Source organism: Girardinichthys multiradiatus, chromosome X (assembly GCF_021462225.1).
Source record: "Girardinichthys multiradiatus isolate DD_20200921_A chromosome X, DD_fGirMul_XY1, whole genome shotgun sequence".
NCBI lineage: Eukaryota > Metazoa > Chordata > Actinopteri > Cyprinodontiformes > Goodeidae > Girardinichthys > Girardinichthys multiradiatus.
In genome coordinates this window covers 2807052-2817065 of record NC_061817.1, presented here as the reverse complement: position 1 = coordinate 2817065, position 10014 = coordinate 2807052, and the positions used below count along the sequence as shown (strand labels likewise).

General features: G+C 39.0%; 1 long non-coding RNA gene across 1 annotated transcript; it reads left to right on the top strand.

The window, feature by feature from the left end:
- The first annotated feature begins 266 nt into the window (after nt 1-266).
- Nucleotides 267-8579, top strand: LOC124862313. Its single transcript, XR_007036900.1, has 2 exons — nt 267-401; nt 8170-8579. It is a non-coding gene; the product is annotated as an uncharacterized LOC124862313 (long non-coding RNA).
- The last annotated feature ends 1435 nt before the right edge of the window (nt 8580-10014 follow it).

The window sequence follows — 10014 nt, the reverse complement described above, 5'->3', positions numbered from 1 at the left end:
GTCATATTCTGATAGATCCAGTTCTTGTTTATGTTCTTAGTCTAGTCATTGTTTTCTTGAATTCTGGTCACCTCCATGCACTCCTTGCTCATTTGTGTTAATTAGTCACTCCCTCTGTCTCCCTGCATCCCTGGTCCACACCTATGCCATATTGCTCCTGATTAGCTTCTCTCCCAGTTCATTGGTTCTCACTTCACTTCCCTCAGTTTATAAGCTCTCTAGTTTGCATTGTACTCAACTGGTTCCTTCCGTTAATGCCCTGTTATCATCCTATTACCTACCATCTGTCTTTGCCCTGGTCCAGTCCTGATTCCTTCCATGTCTGTTGCCTGGATTTTCATGCGCCTGCTTCCAGCCTGTTTATGTTTTTCACCTGCCTGTGTTCCTGTGCCGGGTCGTTTGTAAGTTTATTTTTTCAATAAACCTTTTCTCATTACCACTCTATTCTGCATTTGAGTCCCACCTCCAAAACTCAAACATGACAGACAGTGACACATGGAGGGGTGTGATTGAGAGGAATTGAGAGGAGGATGACAGACAGCTTTGGCAAGCTCAAGTGTATAGTGAAGGTCTGCTGGGAATATCTGCCGGAGTTTAGCCAGGGATTTATTAAAGGCCCACCTCCGAGAGAGCTTTGACCAGATTCCGGGGGAGGATGGAGACACTGAGTCAGTGTGGACTGCTGCCCGTAGCTGTGGCCATAAGATCTGCAGTGCCTGCGGCAATCTCTGAACCCGGTGGTGGACACCGACAGTAAGCAATGCCGACAAGCTGAAAAAAAAGGAGTCCTATCAGCCGTGGTTGGTTTGTGGGACTCCTGAGCTGGCTGAAGGGTACCATGAGGCCAAGCGTGCTGCAGACGGGGCGGTAGCAGAGGATAGGTCATTCCCAAATCCAATGACCTCTGTTTTCATTTGAGCAAAGGAAGTTCAGCTGTGTTCAGTGTTTTAACATCCTGTAAACACTTTTGCAGATTCTTAAAACATGGGGTAAATAAATCTGTACATCATCTACATAATGTAAAAATGACACATCACATTTTTTAAATATGAACCTCATTGGAAGCAAATAGATACACCTTCTAAAATTTTAAAAAATTGTTAGAAAGGAAAGGCAGCTTTGAAATTGGCCTTAATTTTAAAAGAACATTAGGGTCCAAGTTGGTCTTTTTAAGAAGAGGTTGTACAAGAGCATGTTAAAAAGCAGCTGAGACAAAACCTAAGAGAAAAGAGGTATTAACGAAACTGAATACCTATAGACCAACAGCATTAAAACCAGCTTCAACAGTCTGGGGGGCCTTTATACTGTCACTTTGACAGTATAAAGGCCCCAGGTGTTGAGCAATTTCAGAAATCTGAGATAGTCCCTGGTTCAAAATGTTCTAAAAAAGCAGGAGATGCAGGCGGAATGGCAGGATCAGGGGTGCAAGATAACACACCTCATTATATCAAAAAAACATTTTAAACACCTTTCGCAAAGTGAAACAGGAGTTAGGCAAAAAGAATCATTAGGATTCAAAAGAGTTTAAAGAAATAAAAAGTTTGAGGCTTGCTCATATTCTCTGACACAAAATTAGAAATAAACTGGGTTTTAGTAATTTTGACAGCAGCCTGATACTCAATTAAACTGTTTTTAACATTTCCAGAGAAATGTGAAACATGTCCTTCTTCCATTCTTTCTCTGCATACTGGCAGGTGCATCTAACTGCGTTAGAGTGCTAATTGAGCCATGGATCTGTAGCTGGTTTACAGTGTTTAGGCTTAAAAGGAGCAATGATATCGAAGATATCCGTACAAATATAGTTCAAATCTTTCAAGAGCTAATCAACATTTCCGTTCTGGTGGAACTCTAGAGAAGTAAGCTCCCTCAGGACATGCTGGAGGGACAATGCCTCTTTGCTGGCCAGGATGTGCCTGGGAAGAGGGAAGTGTGGGACTCTTTGCTTAGACTGCTGTCTCCGCGACCCGGTTGTGGAAGACGACGAGTACAAGTATAAAAATAATATATAATAGGTAGATAGAGAGCTATTTAGTAATGCACTTGATGTGATAAAAGTAAAATTAAAAATGCTTAAAGGTTAATGCTCAGTATTGGTATGTTAAAATGAAAAGGTAACTATTCGTATTTGAATTTAGTGTTTAACCTGGTGACCCCTAATTTTCAGCACTATCCATGTAAACTGTAGCTTATATTTCGTTATGCTGTTTCAGACATAAGCAAAATAAGTGAACATGATAAGGTGTCAGTGGGAAACCATGTATGTTTGAAGCTTATTTTGTGTGTAATTTGACACCAGGGCTGGATTTTGGATGATATGGACTAGGGGTGTTGCTCAACATAAAGCCAGATCAGGGCTCTGTCGCTTATGACATGTGCTAAGCAGTAGATCTGATTGCTTTGTACTTTGTACTCTGTACTGGAGGGGGTGGTTTGTATTACAGCAGATCTGAACAAGCCTCTGGCTAAGGACATGCTGTTGTAGGGATGAAGGGCTCCAGAAAGTCTTGGGCCCGAGACTGGTCTCAAAACAGTTTTATCCTGGTCATGGGCTCAGTCTCAGTTTCGGAATGTGATGCTTCACTCTTGGGCTTGCTTGTATTGTTGGGCCTCAAAAAATTTGGGTCAAGGCCGGTTCAAGACTTTGGTTTTTGTTAAATATATGAAAACGTTTCTCTCTCTGATCTTTACCTGCAAACGCACATTAAAAAACAAAAACAACAAACTGAATGTGAATTAAAAGCAAAAGCCATAGAAGTGATGAGAACACAGCTGCATGCTGCTATCTCAGAAAAAAACAATGTTGTTGTTGCTTATGACAGCAAATTCTTGTTACACCGTTTACAGCATCAGACTGGATTACGGCATTTAGAGCAAGTTAAAAGAGCGCATTTGTGAGTCCACTTGCAATCTAGCATTCGTGAAGCAAACATCTGCATTCTGACAGCAGAAAAATGTCAGCTGATTCCAAAGTTAATAAATTTGCTTTTCACAAACATGAAGAATATGAAGAAGAGGGGAAGAAAAAACACAGCACAAGGTATAAATGTTCAGTATCAACAGGTGAGGGAGACAACATTTAGTTTTACTATTAACAGGCACAAAAGGCAAAATAAGTAGCAATTAATTCAATTAACATCAGCCTTTGGGCAAATGTGACAATGTACTCTAATCACCATTCAAAAACTACTTTTATTTTAACCCATGTTATTTAGATGATTTCATAAACATTTTATTTTTATTATTTAACCTTAAAATGTGAATTTTGATAAGATGGTTTATTGCTCTAGTACAGGGGTTTCCAAACATTTCAGCCTGTGACCCCCCCCCCAAAATAACAGTACCAGAGACTGTACCGCTTGTACAGCTGGCTTGAAGTCTCCTACATTTTGGTTGTTTATCTTAGCAACCTCACTCTCATCTTATCTTACTTCTATACAACAAACACTTACCAGTAATATTAGCAATCAGTTTTTCTAAGTTTTGTCATAATTTATAAGATATTAGACCTTATTTTGTAAAAGTAATTATTTACCAAAACCTTTTGGAAATTTACTTGGTTTTTCTAGCTTTTTACACATGACAAATCTTTTATTACTCTCTGAGGGTTTATTTTTTAACTTATCATGCAAGTACTATGTAATTTAAGCTGATGAATTCAGTTCAGAGATTGTGCATTGATGTGTGGCTGCATTTAATAACTTACATATTAGTTTTTTATGATTATTATTTTAGATTTTTTTCATTAGTTTTTGCATTTATGGTGCAGATTTTATTTTAGAATGGATTCCATCTTGGTCTTGGAAAAAACAACCTTGACTCCATGTCTGCTCTGCTATTGTATCACAGTCTGATGAAGAGGATGCTCTAGATTGTCCTTTATATTCATCAGTTTATGAAGAATCCTTCTTTGCACTTCAAGAGGATCCAGACAGTGCTCAGAACAGAGGCCTTCTTCATCAGCTTGTTGAGCTTTTTTAAGTCACTGGCTCTCATGTTGCTAACCCAGCAGATGATTGTAGAAAATACTTGGTATCTTTGCAAAGGTACAAACTAAAAGACTGACATACTATTGTATTATTTGTTTATTCTAGAATATTATTTATATGTTTTGGGATTTTTTTTACAATATTTAAAAACCCAAACTAAATAAGTTATTACAAATAATAAAAGATAATCTGTGCACCTGTGTTTTGCAAAATTCATCCATTATGGGATAAATATTTCACTTACGTCTAATTGATTTCTAAATTATTTTCCTCCCGCAAATAGCTGACCTCTGGTAACCAATCCGTAAAAATTTCATATTTTAATTTATAACATTTACAGTAAATTTAGTTGACTAAAATGTAATAAGATTTAGTACCAGTATTTTGCTTTCATTGCATTGTGTGTTGAACCTATTTTTTCCAATATTTGAGAAATAATTCCCTTATATTTGGTGTAATTGAAAGGTTTGTTATTAAGATATCAAAGGAAAATGAGCATCGCATAATATTTTATTTATCAATGCAAGTCCTTGTTGCTGTGATATGTCCATTCATCCTCTGTGTTTCTCTTGCTTCATCTTTCTTTCTTCATCTTGCTGTGTCTGTCTCTTCGGGAAGCAGTGGGTGCGTTAGGTAGCTAATGGCTGGAGGCCTGTTGTTCCTCCCAGTCTCTAATGTGTTATGCCTACACACATTCACCACATTTACCCACACACAGAACCATGCAAACACACACATGGACATCTACACACTTAAACCCCGCTGTGACATCATGATGGAGTGTCAGGTGCTGCTGGCTAATTTCTGGCTCTATGTGTGAGTGCAGAAGAGGTAGAGTGGATGACTATGAATACTAAACAGCTGGCTAATGATATCCATTGGATATGTGTGCATGTAACAGCTAACTAATGATATCTATTTTCTTGGTAAAAAAAAAAAAAAACACGTATCTGTAGTGACAACTCTTGTTTTCAACCCCTTCTATTCACTGCACATCCAAAGGCATGTGAACACACACACACACACACACGCACACTCAAAGCAGATTGCCAACATCACCACATATATTCATCCTGCTCCTGCTTGGTTGTTATATAAAAGTATTTATTCCTAAAACATGTTAAGGGAAGTAAAACAATTAAAATAGTTGTTTAAATGTGGTAGTATCATTTGGGTACACCCGTATCTTAACCATGTTTTGGTGTGTGTGCTGAAGGATTACTGTGTTGGCATTACTTTAGAGATGGAATTAAACTAATAATCATATCAGTGAAAATAGGAAGTATCAAACTGCACACTAGAATGATTATTGTGATGACAAAATGTCTAAAATATGTTTTCTTCTTATTTATATTTACTGAGGTTAGACTAACTCTTAAGCCTACCAGATCTACGAGAACAATTCAAAGTACAGTGGGGAGAACAAGTATTTGATACACTGCCGATTTTACAGGTTTTCCCACTTGCAAAGCATTAGGAAGTCTTTAATTTTTATCATAGGTACTCTTCAACTGTGAGTGACTGAATCTAAAACAAAAATCCAGAAAATAACATTGTGTGATTTTTAAGTAATTAATTAGCATTTTAATGCGTGAAATAAGTATTTGATCACCTAACAACCAGTGAACCGGTCTGCTAGTTCTTCTTTAAGAAGAAAAAATTAAAGACTTCTATATGCTTTGCAAGAATACTTGCTCTCCCCGCTGTAGACATTCTTCTTCTACGTTTGTGCTTTGTTTTGCACACACTAAGGAGCAGCTGATCAGCTCACATGAAAGAACAAGAGGGTGTATAATGATGCAGCAGTTCAGAGAAGTGGGATGTTGCAAGAGCATGGAGGCCTTTAAAACTAAACAAAACATTTAAAATGCATTCAAAATGTATGGGCAAAATGTGCTTACATATACAGTACAGACCAAAAGTTTGGACACACATTCTCATTCAAAGAGTTTTCTTTATTTTCATGACTATGAATATTGTAGCTTCACACTGAAGGCATCAAAACTATGAATTAACACATGTGGAATTATATACTGAACAAAAAAGTGTGAAACAACTGAAAATATGTCTTATATTCTAGGTTCTTCAGAGTAGCCACCTTTTGCTTGATTACTGCTCCGCACACTCTTGGCATTCTGTTGATGAGCTTCAAGAGATAGTCACCTGAAATGGTTTTCCAACAGTCTTGAAGGAGTTCCCAAAGATGCTTAGCACTTGTTGGCCCTTTTGCCTTCACTCTGCGGTCCAGTTCACCCAAAACCATCTCGATTGGGTTCAGACCCGGTGGCTGTGGAGGCCAGGTCATCTGGCGCAGCACCCCATCACTCTCCTTCTTGGTCAAATAGCCCTTACACAGCCTGGAGGTGTGTTTGGGGTCATTGTCCGGTTGAAAATAAATGATGGTCCAACAAAAACGCAAACTGGATGGAATAGCATGCCGCTGCAAGATGCTGTAGTAGCCATGCTGGTTCAGTATGCCTTCAATTTTGAATAAATCCCCAACAGTGTCACCAGCAAAGCACCCCCACACCATCACACCTCCTCCTCCATGCTTCACGGTGGGAACCAGGCATGTAGAGTCCATCTGTTCACCTCTTCTGCGCCACACAAAGACACGGTCGTTGGAACCAAAGATCTCAAACTTGGACTCATCAGACCAAAGCACAGATTTCCACTGGTCTAATGTCCATTCCTTGTGTTCTTTAACCCAGACAAGTCTCTTCTGCTTGTTGCCTGTCCTCAGCAGTGGCTTCCTAGCAGCTATTTTACCATGAAGGCCTGATTCACACAGTCTCCTCTTAACAGTTGTTCTAGAGATGTGTCTGCTGCTAGACCTCTGTGTGGCATTGACCTGTTCTCTAATCTGAGCTGCTGTTAACCTGCGATTTCTGAGGCTAGTGATTCGGATGAACTTATTGTCTGCAGCAGAGGTGATTCTATTCAGTAGGACTATCAGCTGTGTACTGTATCCACCTCCTGCACAACACAACTGATGGTCCCAACCCCATTTATAAGGCTTGAAATCCCACTTATTAAACCTGACAGGGCACACCTGTGAAGGGAAAACCATGTCAGGTGACTACTTCTTGAAGCTCATCAACAGAATGCCAAGAGTGTGCGGAGCAGTAATCAAAGCAAAAGTTGGCTACTTTGAAGAACCTAGAATATAAGACATATTTTCAGTTGTTTCACACTTTTTTGTTCAGTATATAATTCCACATGTGTTAATTCATAGTTTTGATGCCTTCAGTGTGAAGCTACAATATTCATAGTCATGAAGATAAAGAAAACTCTTTGAATGAGAAGGTGTGTCCAAACTTTTGGTCTGTACTGTACATTACAGTGCTAGGAAATAGATTCAACTCCTGGTCTGTTTAAATGCTTAATAATAGATCATAGATAATAGAAGTCATGCCACACTGATAATTTGATTGTTAAATTTATTATTTATTATGAGTTTGATTGTTTTCTTAAAGATACATGAGTATCATTTAGTATAGCACTAATAGATGCTGGTGATGTGAAAACGATACCAAATATATATATTTTAATTACAGATGTACCCATGAGCAGCACATAACTTAATACCTTTTATGAGTCTAGTAAGTCAAGTCAGTACTGAAAGAAAATGTGAAATTAGATTAAGGGTTTATAGACTGTAAAGTTCTGCTTTCTGGTGTGTTGCTGTTTTTTTTTGGATAAATGTGAGATTTCACTCCAGTTAAAACCAAATTTTTAGCCTTAACAAATGTAAATAAGAACTGCTAAGCATCAACCACATAACTTAGCTTTAAATCTTAAGCATAATGACTGCATTCTCGCCTTGTTTAAATTATTACAAAGCAGGTTCACCATCCTACCCACTGATCCATGATCAGGGTTATGTGTCCTCTGTGGTAGTGTAGGGCTTTGTTCCCTGTTAGTCAGATGTGGTTTAAAAGCGGAACTGAAAGAACTTCCTGTAACTACGTGGCTGTAAAAATCTCTTATCGCTGTATAACCATTAACCTGAGCTGGGAGCTCCCTCCCCTAGTTTAAACAATAGCAGGTTTTTCTGAAACCTGCTCCAACACTGATGGAAAATGTTTGATCAAACGCTGAAATCACGTTTTGATCAGTTTTAAAATCTATCCTATCAGAGCTCGTTTTAATGACTTTTTGTTCTTCTCTTTCTCCTCGACAGGGAGACAACTTTGGCAGATAAAAAGTTAAAAGAATGGTGCCTGAAACTGAGCCCTGAGGGGCTCCACATGAAGAAAGGATTAATGGAAGATACATTTCCCCAATTTAACACAGAAAATCCACTCTGTCATGCAGGATCTGAACCAATCTAGTGCTGTGTTCCTGATGCCCACTCACTGCTCTTCTAAAAGCCCAAGAACAGCACAGTCACCCAAGTCAGAAGCTAAACACACTCCAAACAGTTAAAAACTATGAAAACGGCTGATTCTTTGATGTAAATTTTTTTTCCAATATTTGTTGTCGTTTAGGAGAAGAATTGAAAATTATATCCAACAAAATCAACAAATATGCATCAACGTGCACTGTACATTGGTTGAAGTTATGGTAAAATAAATAAAACTGAGAAATATGTTTCCTTCTTATTTATATTTAATGAGGCTATTGATTTAAACTTAAACCAAATAATACATACCAGAACAATTCATAGTAGACATCACACTGGTTATTGTCCCATTAAAAAATATTTGAATTTAGAAAATATTTAAATATGTGTGTTTTAGCAAACACAGTTGCTACCTCTTTGTTTCTAATACTCCTTTTTCATGGTCTCTACTATGGCCTGCTCCACTCCACTCAGCATGTTTTGCAACCGCTACTGGCATTTTTGGCCCGGTACTGGCTTTCTTGGTACCTGCTTGTCCCATCAGGGCTGAGCAGGACCGAAATGAGACATGAACAGACTGCTGTTCACTGATTTGAGGGTGCCCACAGTTGGACCACTTGTTTGCTGAATATTGGACCATTTGCACGTTGTTGGACGCCACCATGCCTTTCCAACGTCATCGGCCATTTTGTACCGCAGGATAGTCTGTCCTACAAAACTCAACGGCCACTGTGGCTGATATGACGGGGCTGTCCCAGGTCTGACGTCACAGGAGGCAATATAGGAAGGTGAACATCTGAAGTATCTCTCTCTGGAGAAGAAGAGGTCCCACGTGGAGTCTTCATTTATTCTCCTTCGTTGGCAAACAAAAAATTCATAAAAGAGGTTTCTGGGATGAGAAGGCCAGAAATTTCACTTTGCCGATTGAAGACGTGAGTTAACACATAACCAAAACTACGTAGTTTCAAGGAGACGCAACTTTCCCTCCTTGCTTGGTTCTAGTCGACTGCTGATGGTCAGATCATATTTTTCCTTTTCGCCAAAGAGGCCAAATGACGAAGATTGACCACTCTTCCCGAAGTTAACTGTGGACGCACGTTAACTTCCAACTTTCCCCCTCCTCCTCTCTCCCTCTGCTCAGAAGGAAGACTTCAACAAAGTAAAACTCATCCTTTTATTATTATTTTTTTTTCTTTATTAGGAATAGTGTGGGCAGGATAGAGTAGGTGGTTTTAGTGCGATTAGAGTCGCCATTCGTCTAATGTGTTCTGAATTGTATGTGCACGCCATTGTTTTGAAACTTGCTGGTACTTTCGGAGGCCGCCGTGTCTCGCAAGTGTGTCTTTACCGTGCAAACACCTGCGCGTAGGTGCGCTGTGAAACTGGACCGCTATAATAACCTTATGGTGAAAATCAACCATTTTCTTTGTCTTAAACTTCATGTTTTACTGGTTTGCTGCCAAAAGGGTTTATGATCCTTTGTGTGGGCTGAGTTTTACAACCTCACTGGGGGAAGGTTTATGACTGCCCATGTCCCGCTGAGCTACACTTTGGGAGGGGCGCACCCAAAGCTTCGTTCAACCATATTCCCCTTTTATTTGCCATGACTGCCATAACTGCTGGTTTGATCTCATACACACCCACTGCTGTTTTGTTTTATTTTGTTTAGTTAGATATTTTGCC